Source organism: Rhinolophus sinicus, chromosome 8 (genome assembly GCF_057876585.1).
Source record: "Rhinolophus sinicus isolate RSI-liver-muscle chromosome 8, RSI-T2T, whole genome shotgun sequence".
In the NCBI taxonomy this organism is placed as follows: Eukaryota; Metazoa; Chordata; class Mammalia; order Chiroptera; family Rhinolophidae; genus Rhinolophus; species Rhinolophus sinicus.
Window position 1 is genome coordinate 60,517,194 of NC_142508.1, and position 13,118 is coordinate 60,530,311.

Here is a 13,118-nt window from a genome sequence, read left to right on the forward strand (position 1 = left end):
TGCTCGGAATTTGAATTATTGTATCTCCCACCTCCCACACCTAAAAGACATGAGCCCTTCTCTCACGGAGCTTGCCATCTAGTGGAGGAGGTAGCCATTAAAGAATCACAAATACATGGAAAATTATAGCTCTGAGAAGTGCTATGAAAGAGAGGTACATGGATGTTTGGTAGGATTGTCAGGAAATGTTTCCCTGAGAAAATGATTACTGAGCTGAAGGAATGGTTCAATTTAACCAGGTGAAGAGGGGTCAAAGTTGAACTGTTAGGCTACCTCCAAAAATACATAATTCTTAGCTTGTGTGGAATTTGAAATGACAGCCAGGCACTTCGAGCAATTTCCAGTAAGAGGATGTAAATTTGGAACTAAATCCTGAACTGAATCTAAATTTTAGAGTCATCCAGCTTAAAAGGCTATAGTTGGAGGTATGAACATGGTTGAGCCCTCTTAAAGAATGTGTAAATGGAAGAGTATGATTCCAAGGATTGAGCCCTGGGGAATGTTCAAAATTAAGGGTTGGAAAGAGGCTTGTTGAGGAAATTACAGGGAACAGAAGGAGTGGTTGAAAGTTAAAGAAAAATTAGAGGAGTTTAGTTGTGGAAACCAAGGAGGTAAATTTTAGTTGTGGGATCCCAGGAAAGGGAAATTTGAAAGGAGGTGGTAGTAATCACTGGAGTAAATAGAATAACACATTTAAAGTTTATGACTGAGAAAAGAGCATGGTTTTTGGTAACACAGAGATAGAACAGTTTCTATAGAATCCACATTTGGAATATTTGAAACTATTTTAGTCTATTTCAGAAGTTTGATAGTGACGAGAGGTGAGACTTTTGGAAGGGAGGACATCCCAGTTAAATAAATCTGTCAAGATTGAGGAAATCTATTTTAGTTTAAAGGCAAAGAGAAAGGAACCAATAGAATATGAAAGATTGGAGATGCTGGAAAGAAAGAAGGTGAATGTAAATGCTCAAAGAAAAAAAAGGGGAAGGAGAGTCAAATGAGTTTGGTGTCAGAAAACATGATTTATAATTTTTATTTTTTTTTTAAGAACTTAAAGGCTATAGCCCTTTTGAATTTCATAAACCTTATCAGTTCCCAAGAGAGTTGCTCTTTCAGGTTCAACTTATGATCCACAGCGTAGAAGTATTCTGCTTTTCTTTTTTCCCCCACCTTGGAACCTTTACACTCTGAAGTCAAATTTCAGGAAAAGTAAATAGAGATGTTTAGCTCTATTGTCCACAATAATTGTGTAGCCACTTTCTCAGTTGTCACCATGTTGATTAAGATCTCAGGGTAGTCTGGGGTGGAGCCAAATTCTTGGGGCTTTGTGCCCCAAAAATAATGTTTAGTGAGCCTGGGAGGCCTCAAGGAAAGTAGACCAAAAATGGTTTGAATGCCATTCTGGAACAGATCCAGAACAGTTGCAAAAAGCACCATAAGTAGCTACTGTAAAGAATTGTAGCTTTAAGTATGCAAAATGTTAGGCTCACAAAGAGTGAACACTCTGGTTCCAGCTAGAAGTTTTCAATAAATTGTATAATGCCTAAACATTATCAGTGTGTCATCTAATATTGTGTCTGTGTAACCCTGGTCTCTTGGGCTCTGAGTATGTAAGCGTGCTTACAGCAACTCAGCATTGTATTATGCCCAGTTCCTAGCCCAGTGTCTCTCATGTGCTCAATAAATCCTTGATGAAAAAACGAAAGTGACTTTCTACTGGCTGTGATTAATTAGAAACTTAATTACTTTAAGTTTCTCTGCCACGAGTACAAACAAGGAGTATCTAGTTTTGTATAGCTTGTTTTAAAACTTGGCATCTACCCCAGTTTTTGTTTTGTTTTGTTTTTTTACCAGCAGCATACAAGTTCAAAAACTACCCAAAATTTATGCCATCCATTTTTTCTTAGTTCTTTTTTTTCAAATTGTGGTTAAGATATACATAACATAGAATTTTGCATTTTAACCATTTTTAGGTGTATAGTTCAGAGTGAATTAAGTACATTCACATAGTTGTGAAGGCTTCATCACCATCCATCGCCAGAACTTTTCATCAGCGCAAACTGAAACCCCATGCATATTAAACCCTAACTCCCCATTCTCCCTCTCCACAGTCCATGACAACTGCCATTCTAATTTATGCCTCTAAATTTGACTACTCTACTACTTCATATGAACGAAATCATACAATATTTGTCCTGTTGTGTCTGGCTTATTTCACTTAACATAATGTCTTCAAAGTTCATCCGTGTTGTAGCTTGTATCAGAATTTCATTCCTTTTTTAAGACTGAATAATACATACCATTATATAATATATAGTTTTTCTCACATTTTGTTTGTTCATTCATTGATGGACATTTGCGTTGTTTTTACCTTTTGGCTATTGTGAATAATGCTGCTGCTATAAACATAGATGTACAAATATCTGAGACCGTGCGTTTAGTTCTTTAGCGTATACTCAGAAGTGGAATTGTTGGATCATAAGGTAATTCTATTTTTAACATTTTGAGGAACTGCCTGAGTGTTTTTCACAATGGCTACACAATTTTACTTTCTCACCAACAGTGCACAGTGTCAATTTCTCCACATCCTCTCCAACATTTGTTATTTTGTTTTGTTTTTAGTTTTTAAAAAAATAACCGTTTTAATAGATGTAAAGTGGTATCTCCTTGTGGTCTTGATTCACATTTCCCTAATTAGTGATGTCGAGCATCTTTTCATATGTTTATTACCTATTTGTATACCTTCCATGGAGAAACGGAAGGTATATACAGTTCTTTGCCCATTTTTTAATCAGGTGATTTTGTTGTTGCTATTATTGAGCTGTAGGAGTTCTTTATATATTCTGTATATTAATCTCTTATCAGATAAATGATTTGCAAATAATTTCTCCCATTCTATGGATATAATTTGCCTTTTCACTGTGTTGATTGTATTCTTTTTTTGCTGCATCGTAGTTTTTAATTTTGATGTCCAGTTTATTTTTTTTCTTTCGTTGGCTGTGTTTCTGGTGTTATATCCAAGAAATCATTGCCAAATTCAATGCCATGAAGTTTTCCCCCTATGCTTTCTTCTAAGAGTTTTAGCTCTTCTATTTAGGCCTTTGATTCATTTTGAGTTAATTTTGTACATGCTGTAGACTAAGGGTCCAACTTCATTCTTTTACACATGGAAATTCAATTTTTCCAACACTGTTGAAAAGACTGTCCTTTCTTCATTTGGCACTTTAGTCAAAAATGATTTGACCCCATATATGCCAAAGTTTATTTCTGGGCTCTTTATTGTCTTTCATTTGCCTGTATGTCAGTCTTTATGCCAGTGCCATATTGTTTTGATTACTGTAGCTTTGTAATAAGCTACCTCAAACTTTGTTTAAGATTGTTTTGTCTATTCAGAGCCCCTTGAGATAGTATCTGAATTTTAGGATGGATTTTTGTTTCTGCAAAAAATGCCGTTGAGACTTTGATAGAGATTGTATTCAATCTGTAGATCTCTTAGGGGATTGTATTAACAGTGTTAAGTTTTCCAGTCCATGAATATATGATATCTTTTCATTTATTTGTGTCTTCTTTAATTTCTTTCAACAACGTTTTGTAGTTTTCTGTATACAAATCTTTCTCCTCCTTGGTTAAGTTTATTCCTAGTATTTGTTTCATTTTGATGCTAGCATACATGAAATTGTTTACTTAATTTCCTTTTTGGGTTGTTCATTCCCCTAGAGTTTTTAACTCTTGTTTGTCTACACTGAGTAAGTAATAATTGTCAGTTATAGTTTAAGTGCTCCTATAGCACTGGCTCCAGCAGTGGGCTTTTACTCCTGGGCCTCAGCTTCTAGAAAGCTGTGATTTTCTGTATTTGCCTGTCTCTCCAATTGTGGGGCATGGGTTTGCCCATAACTTTAGTTCTCTGATGAATCTAAGAAGAGTTGTTGATTTTCAGTTTCTTTAGCATTTTTTTCTTGTTGTGAGGATGGGATTGATGATTTCCAAGCTCTTTATATGTAGGACCGGAAACCATAAGTCTCTGAGGCTCATCTTGTACTTTTCCAGTCCCAGCCCTGGAATCAACCACTGCTCCAAGGAGCCCTATTTCCTTTTAGTGGAGCATGGTACTTAGAAGCCAAGGTTCATTGCTGCTCAGGTATCATTGCTTCAGCAAACAGAGCCAGAAAATGTATAAAGGGTGTGTGTATTCACATCTATATTCACATATACATACACACACACACACACGTTAAAAACTGATTTTTATTCGTGTTGATGCCACCAATACCAGAGAGTTCATTCTAGCTTTCTACCTTTACATATTTATATTTCTCTTCTCTGACAGGGAAAAGCTTGATTCCTATTATCCACAGCTTACTTAATTGCTCAATCCTATAATACACTTAAAATAGTTTCAGAATTGCTGAACAATACCATTGTGAGAAAACAAAGTAGAGGTATTTGTTTATAGTTCATTTTTGTCATTGGACGGAGGGCATATAGTCAAAATACTGTGTTCAGGAGCCACTCAGGTTATTCTCTCTCTCCCTCCCTTTCCCTCCCCTGTGGTTATGCTATTCGTTTGAAATACAGTTAGGTTTATTTGGGTTTTTTTAATTGCATTTTGCCTCCCCCATTCTTTTTTTTAAATTTTTGAGTCAATAAAAATAAAATGGTTCTAGAATTGCCTCCTTGCTATACCTTTTACCCCATTCCCATCCTTCTGTCTTTTCTGTCCTATTCTGAGAGGAGCCAGCCTGTTTTTAGTTTATACTTTGTTTTTCTATATGTACAAGTGAGCAGATACATATATATGTAGTGTATTTTCTTATTTATGTTCCTTACCCAAAAGGTAGCATACTTGATACTCGTTTGCACTTTGCTTTTTTTCTTTTAACATTATATCGCGGCAATCACTTTATATCAATTCATAGAGATCTTCCTTAGTTTATTCAACCACTCTCCTCTGCATGAGTCTTTATTCCCCATATTTTGCAGGTATGAACAATGCTGCACTGCATAGCCGTGTACTTAGGTAGTTACATATTGTTGGAGGTGCTATTCCCTTCGATTGGCATTTGTTATTGGGGTTTCTTCTCTTTGATTGGCTTTTGTTATTGCACCAGCAGCACATAAGTTCAAAAGCTAACCAAAAACTTTTGAAGTTTTGTATAATTTATTGTTCACAAACATTAGTTGGTTTTTCAAAAACCTATTAATAGATGACTTCGTCAGTACTGCCACTGGGTGATTATAACGTGGCAGAAAAATCCCACTTCACTAAATTGCTTTAAAAGTAAATATGTTAAAGTAATTACAGGAAGCATCTCCTTATTCAGTCAATTACATTCAAGGTGGTAAACTGCTCACTCTTAAGATCACAAAACATTTGTACTATTTCATAATTATTTTTCTTAATTAGTAATTCTAGTTGAATTTTTAAGGAAAAGATTATGTCATGTACATCTGCAAATAATGTGTGAAGTACAAGCCTGTTACTCTTGAAGGGAAATATCTAGACATATATTAATAATACTTTCAATTTTTTAAATTGGTGCCTGATTAAAAAACAACCTCATTGCATTTGTTGTTAGTGTGGCTTTGATTTTCAAGGACTTCCTGTGATGAGCTGTTGCTGTTCTCTTTGATCTCCCGTTTTCCTGAGAGGCCCCGAAAAAGCAAAGCCTCACTGCGATTTGTTCTAATCCCCATTAAGAGCAACATTTTCAGTTTAGTTCTTTGATTTAGCATCTGTAATATCTAATAGCCTTTAGGATTTAGAACTGTGTTTTAAACAATGGTGCAGCATGAGATTCAACTATTCTGGAAAAGTTTGCTACTATCTTTAAATGAAGATCTCCTGAGTTTTTAAAAGTTTATGCATTTAATTTCCCAAATCCTGGTATGTTGTTACTACTCAACATTCCTGGGGCAGCCCTGAACAGTCTGGTTCAGGATTCCCACCCATTTATGTGGATTATTAAGAGCCAACTCTTAATAAAAGCAGAACTTTCAGAACACATTTACCTGTTTTCAACTAGTTAAATGATTACTGAATGCCTTGTAATACCATGTCATCTTGGAGAAGGACATTGTTTCAAAGGTCTTTTCTTAAACTTTGGTGTGTATTTTTTTGTTTTTAATTTTATTGGGGAATATTGGGGGACAGTGTGTTTCTCCAGGGCCCATCAGCTCCAAGTCACTGTCCTTCAATCTAGTTGTGGAGGGTGCAGCTCACTGGCCCATGAGGGAATCGAATCGGCAGCTCAGTTGTTCAGAGCTCACTGAGCCATCAGGCCGCCCTCTTAAACTTTGTTTTAACAGGATGACTCCAGATAATCTATACAAGTGGCATTTGAGGGGGAATAAAAAAACATACAAAAAACCAGTATATTTAGACCACATAACTTTTTTTGTGGGTAGGGTAGAACAGCAGGGTAGAATAGGAGTACATCTTCAGAAAATGCTCCTAGTATATTCACATAGATACCGTAAGTTCTGGCAGGCATATGGATTCAGCCTCTTCCCTTTCTTTTTTTATTCAAGTAACACATACATTGTTTTTTTTGTTTGTTTGTTTTTTTAAGATTTTATTGGGGAAGGAGAACAGGACTTTATTGGGGAACAGTGTGTACTTCCAGGACTTTTTCCAAGTCAAGTCGTGTCCTTTCAATCTTAGTTGTGGAGAGTGCAGGTCAGCTCCAGGTCCAGTTGCTATTGTTAGTAGCAGGGGGCACTGCCCACCATCCCTTGCGGGACTCAAGGAATGTTCGAACCAGCAACCTTGTGGTTGAGAGTCCCCACTCCAACCAACTGAGCCATCTGGGAGCTTAGCAGCAGCTCAGCTCAAGGTGCCATGTTCAATCTTAGTTGCAGGGGGCAGAGCCCACCATCCCTTGCGGGAGTCGAGGAGTGGAACCAGCAGCCTTGTGGTTGAGAGCCCACTGACCCAAGTGGGAATTGAGCCGGCAGCCTTCGGCGTTAAAAGCATGGAGCTCCAACCACCTGAGCCACTAGGCCAGCCCCACATACATAGTTTTAATACATAGTTTTAAAAGTCAGAGTGCTACCAGGTTTGTAATGGAAAACTAATCTCCCATTTTAGCTCTCCCAATTTTCAACTTTTTTAGCTCTTTATTCTTGTATTTACCTAATTTTAAAAATAGAATACGTATGCTGTTTTCTTGTTTTTTATATTGTACATTATCTGCTGATTTCTTACAAACGATTTATAATTAGTCCTCATAAAACACATTTAAGAGTGTTTACCTCTGAAACTGAATTTCACAGAGCAAGAAATCCTACAAAGCTAAAGGATACAATAGACTACGCTGCAGCACACAGTATTCAGACAAGTCAGTAGCTTTAGAATACAGCATTAATTGGCTGAGTTCTATGGAAAGCTTTCACCTACTTTAATGAGATCAGTTTGGGTCCATTTCCTTCATGTCTCAGTCTCATTCATCAATCATGAGTCATCAACATACTGATATAGTAAACAGTTTTTTTAGAAAGATCAAATTCATTGCTACTTAGGTTTGGTTAGTTAAAAACAAAAACAAAAACCAACACCCCCAAAGTTATGTCTTACTACTTTTTTAAATTTTAACAGAGAAAAGGGGCAAATCAAAGTCGTTGCTATTAGAATGTTTTAGTGTGAAATTAGAATACCCTGTTTCCCCAAAAATAAGACCTAGCCAGACAATCAGCTCTAATGCATCTTTTGGGTCAAAAATTAATATAAGATGCAACCTTATGTTATATAAGACCCAGTCTTATGTTATAGTAAAATAAGACTGGGTCTTATATTAATTTTTGCTCCAAAAGACGCATTAGAGCTGATTGTCCAGCTAGGTCTTATTTTCGGGGAAACACAGTAGTTAGAGCAGCACAGATGATCCCCCTCTTCCTCTTTTATAATTTTCATTATTATACTTGGGATTTTTGGTATAGATTACAGTCCTTTAACTATGTTTCTTTTGCACTTCTGGACCCATAGTCATGGCCTATTTTAATTTTGCAGAGTTCTTTGTTTGAAAACATTTCTACTTTTTGATGATTTCCTCTGTAACTCAAATAATTTATCAGAATAGATTTACTTAGAACTTGTGTGAATCTGGCTTTTAAATTTGGAAAATTTTTTTCTTTCTAGTAACAGCCATAGGTATATGTCTGGGCAATTTGACAGAGATTCTCCTGAACTGGCATTCAGCTTTTAAGTTTCTCTTAGTAACTACTGAAAACACTATTTCTATAAAACACACCAATAAATTTATTTTCCGTTTTATACACAAGTACATATTGGGCAGCACTGATACAAAAGCTGTTGCCTTAGCCTTGGCTTTTCATTGGTCTTAGAGACTTTCTCCTTTTTCTTAAAGATTATCAGAGCCTGGATAGACTTTGCTATTAGCAAAAGTGAATAAAATAATCCTCTGAAAGTTACTTTTTGTATATTTATGTTGAAGCAGAGTTTGGGCGTCCCATGTATAAAGTGTGATAGAAGTCATTAGAAAAAATGATTTGACCTTGTTGTCTGTTTTTCTAAATTAGAATTGGTACATGATTCCTCCAAGAAGTAAACATAAAAATATTTCTTCAGCTACTCATTCGGGATCTTATTTGTGAGTAAACGGAGCCTTGACAAAGATATTTTAAATGAAAATAATTTTTTAAAAAGCTTTTCTTCAATAAGCTTCATTGTTTTTTGGGCTGAGCAGTTCTTGTTAAAGCATTATTGAATACCTTTTGAAAAAATCTAGGATAGCTCTGTTCTCTGATTTCTTCAACCTTGTTTTATGAAGTACCCATTTATGCCCATTTATATTTTAGACTAGAGATTGGCAAACTATATATATAGCTCATGGGCCAAATCCAGCCCACAAACTGTTTTTGTGTCTCTGGAGGTGAGAATGGCTTTTAAAATTTTAGAAGGTTGTTAAGGGCCGGCCCGGTGGCTCAGGTGATTAAGAGCTCCGTTCTCCTAACTCCGAAGACTGCTGGTTCGATTCCCACATGGGCCAGTGGGCTCTCAACCACAAGGTTGCCGGTTGGATTCCTCAACTCCCGCAGGGGATGGTGGGCTGCGCCCCCTGCAACTAGCAACGGTAACTGGACCTGGAGCTGAGCTGCGCCCTCCACAACTAAGACTGAAAGGACAACAACTTGACTTGGGGAAAAAATAAATAAATAAATAAATAAATAAATATCCTCCTTTAAAAAAAAAAGAAAGGTGTGCATACGAAATGGGAGAGATTTGTGGCCTCAGTTTTAGGCTGGAATATTATTTATTCCAGCACATTTTCTTTCCGCTGTCTTTTGGCTTTCACTGTTGTTATTAAACAGTTAAGTCCTATGGCTTCTTTTCAGATTTTCTGTCTGTGTTCTCTCATTCACTATGATTTGTCTAGGTGTGAACTTCCTTTTGTCTGGCTTGGGCTTTATTGAATTTCTTTTGATATCTTTCATCCTTTCTGGAACATTCTCAGCCATTATATACCCCTGCCCCCACTCTTTCTTTGCTTCTAGAACTTCAGTTAAATTAGATTTCTTGCTGTTTCCCATGTCTATATTTTTTTCTATAAAGGTTTTATTAAGCACAGAGTGGGGAGGCAGGGGGCTCAGTCCATGGCAACTGCTTTCATGGCAGCCAGGACATTGCTCAGCTCCTCTTGCTTCCTCTTGTCACAGATGTGCATCCCCATTCATTTCTTGATGAACTTAGCCTGCTTGTCCTTGGAGACCTTTGCAGCCCTAAGGCGCTCTGCTTGTATGAGGCAAAGCCGAGAACCTCTCAGATCCTGTCCCATACAGACTTGGTGTGTTCAGTGAGGCTCACGGCAATGGCTCAGTGTGCTCGTGTTCTTGGTCACCTTGTGGCCCTTGCTGAGGCCCGTGACCATAGGGTGGTACAGAGCCGTGGCTGCTGCGTTGGAAGGCTCCATATCTCTTCTCTTCTAAACGCCACATTCTGGATAATTTCCTTTCATTTACCTTCCAGTTTACTAATTTTCTCTTCAGTTAGGCCCAGCTGCTTAACTCTTCTACTTTCTTTTTTAACCAGATTAACCATAGTTCACCGTTTTTTCCCATTTTTTAATTAAGGTACAATTTACAGGTGGTAAAATTTACCTTTTTTTTTGGCTTGGTGTGCTGTTTATGAGTTTTAACACATTCATAGTTTCATTCCTTTTATCTGTATATCTATGCTTTTGTCAATGTCACACTTTTAATTAGTATTGCTTTATATTAAATCTTGAAATCAAGTAGTTTGAGTCATCCAGTTTTGTTTTGTTTTTTTTCAAAATTTTAGGCTCTTCCAGTTCTTCTCTGCTAAATCACTTTTTATATTGTCCTGTTCCCTGAAGATTTTTTTTCAAGTTTGTCTCATTTCTTTAACTTTTGTACTATACAGTTCCATTGGATCCAATTTTAGTTTTTGAGTTTCTTTGTTGAACAATAATATCTGTGAAGATTGATATCTCATGACCTTTATTCTTTTTTAGAAATCTTTCAAAAAGCAAAGAGAAAATTGACTTTCTGTCTTGCAGTTACCATATGGATGGATGCAGTGGGCCCTTTTGTAATTCTAAGATGCCATCTTTGTGTTTTAAGCTTTCATTGAATGCAGTTGAAAATTCAGAATTTTTCATTTTCTGCCCATAATGGCAATGAGAAGAACATTGACAGAAGAAAATACTTCACAGTTATTTGGATTAGAAGACAAATGTAAACGGACAAATAGCAGCACTGTAGACTTATGCTTTCCAGTATGGTGGCTGTCAGCCATCGGTGGCGATTGCGCACTTGAGATGTGCTGGAAGTATCAAATATACACGGGTTTCAGAGACTTGGAAAGAGAAAGGAAATTGAAAACATATCAATTTTTTTGTGTTTATTACATTGTTGAAATAACATTGTGGATATATATTAAAATATATATATTTTTTTACTTTTTTAATGTAGCTAGTGGGAAATGTAAAATTCCATATGTTGCTCAGATTATATTTCTTTTGGGCAACACTGATGTATATTCTAATAGTATAAAAGCAACATTTCAGACTGAGTCTTCAGATGACAGTATCCTAGGTAAATTTTCTGAAATTCAAAATTCATTGGGTGAACAAATTATTTCTAAGAATAAAAATGAAATGTATTATTCTCATCTGATTAGTCATTCAGCAAGAAGGCTTTCATCATGCAGTATTTTGTGACAGTCCGTAGAATGTCTCCTTTTGCTAGGAGGATATGTGACAAGAGTTTGTACATCTTCTATGATGTTTTTGCACCAAAATTTACTAGTGGACAAATACTGAAGTCAAATGTGTATACAAAGGTGAATAGAAGGAAATAGGTGATATAGAAATGAAAATATTCTTTGGATTTATTATTGTGATTTTTTTTTTTAATATTTTGAAAATGTTTTGCAATTACGGAGAAAAGAAGAGACAGTCCTGTTTTCAACAAAATTGGGACATCAGAAAATTTTAAACTATTGCAATTTGATGATGCAAATTCAAGAAGAACCAGAAGTAATGATAACGTAGAATTTGTTAGAAATGTGTTTGAAATCTGGAATCAGTATTTACAAGGTGGAAAATGCCCCAGGTTTGTGATTGGCAGTTGATAAACGGATATGTATCCCTACAAACTTAGGAAAATATAGAATACATATTTGGATTTATCATGTTAAGATGTATATTAAGATTTCTAATAAAGTTTTTCACTTTACTTTATATTATTCATAAAGTATTTAGTATAAAAATAGCAAATGATTCTTTTTCCTTGTATTGTGAAGGTTAAGTATAGCAAATATGATCTATCATCTCTGTCTAATAATTCCAATAACTGAAGTCTTTTAAGGTATGTTTCTTTGCCATTCTGCTGATTCTCATAATGGTATCTTGTTTCATAATATGTTTAGTTATTTTTACTGTATATTGCTCATTATCTCTTAGGAAATTATTTGTGGGGATAATTTGGGGCTTAAGATGAAAGTGCTGTTTTTCTGAAAGGACTTCTATTTGCTTCTATCAAGGGGGTTCAGGCCACACCCAGTCCAGTACCCCCTCAAATTAGTTACACAGTCTTGGGGTTTTCTGAAACTCCCAGACAATGGAAATCTGTAGAAGGGCTAGTTACTTGTAGTTTACCCTTCTTCAAGGGTGTAGCCTTTTGAGAGTCCAGCTTACACCAGGGAGCATTTCACATGAGATTTTGTACCTTGGGCAGGTCTTGGGCTTGTTTTCTGCCCATATGGCCCTTCAAAAAGGAGGATCCATTTTGATGGGTTTAGCAAATGCCTTCAAGGGAAAAGTGAGCTTTTCAGCTCTCCTATGTTTTGGGGTACCCCTTTTTCCTTCAGTTTTGGCTTGGTAACACCTAAAGTATAGTTAGCTCTTTGTTGCTTTTAAGAAGTCTTTTTTTTTTTTTTTTTTAAGATTTTATTGGGGAAGGGGAACAGCACTTTATTGGGGAACAGTGTGTACTTCCAGGCCTTTTTTCCAAGTCAAGTTGTTGTCCTTTCAATCTTAGTCGTGGAGGGTGCCATTCAGCTTCAAGTTGTTGTCCTTTCAGTCTTAGTTGTGGAGGGCGCAGCTCAGCTCCAGGTCTAGTTACCGTTTTCTAATTGCAGTGAGCACAGCCCACCATCCCTTGCGGGAGTCAAACCGGCAACCTTGTGGTTGAGAGGACGCGCTCCAACCAACTGAGCCATCTGGGAGCTCAGCAGCAGCTCAGCTCAAGGTGCGGTGTTCAATCTTAGTTGCAGGGGGCGGAGCCCCCCCATCCCTTGCGGGACTCGAGGAGTTGAACAGGCAACCTTGTGGTTGAGAGCCCACTGGCCCATGTGGGAATTGAACCAGCAGCCTTCGGAGTTAGGAGCATGGAGCTCTAACCGCCTGAGCCACCGGGCTGGCCCTTAAGAAGTTTTGTTTTAATCTTCTAATACTTTTGGATGACACAGTTGAGGGTTGTTAAAAATAATCTAACCCATTACCAGAAATGGATTACCACATACGCGTTTTTTTAGGTGTCCCTGTTAATTCACATGCACACCAGATTTAGGATACTATTGATTAAGCACTTTGCAAGTATAATATGTAGAACTATGAAAATTAAATAGGTGGAGACTCATA

The 13,118-nt window shown here is 36.7% G+C and overlaps 1 protein-coding gene and 1 pseudogene across 1 annotated transcript in view; one reads left to right on the forward strand and one right to left on the reverse strand.

The window, feature by feature from the left end:
- Positions 1-13,118, forward strand: part of GLG1 (golgi glycoprotein 1) — a 103,969-nt gene that overhangs the window by 18,596 nt on the left and 72,255 nt on the right. The gene's annotated exons all lie outside the window — the stretch shown is intronic.
- Positions 9,603-10,020, reverse strand: LOC148757589 (large ribosomal subunit protein eL36 pseudogene; annotated as a pseudogene).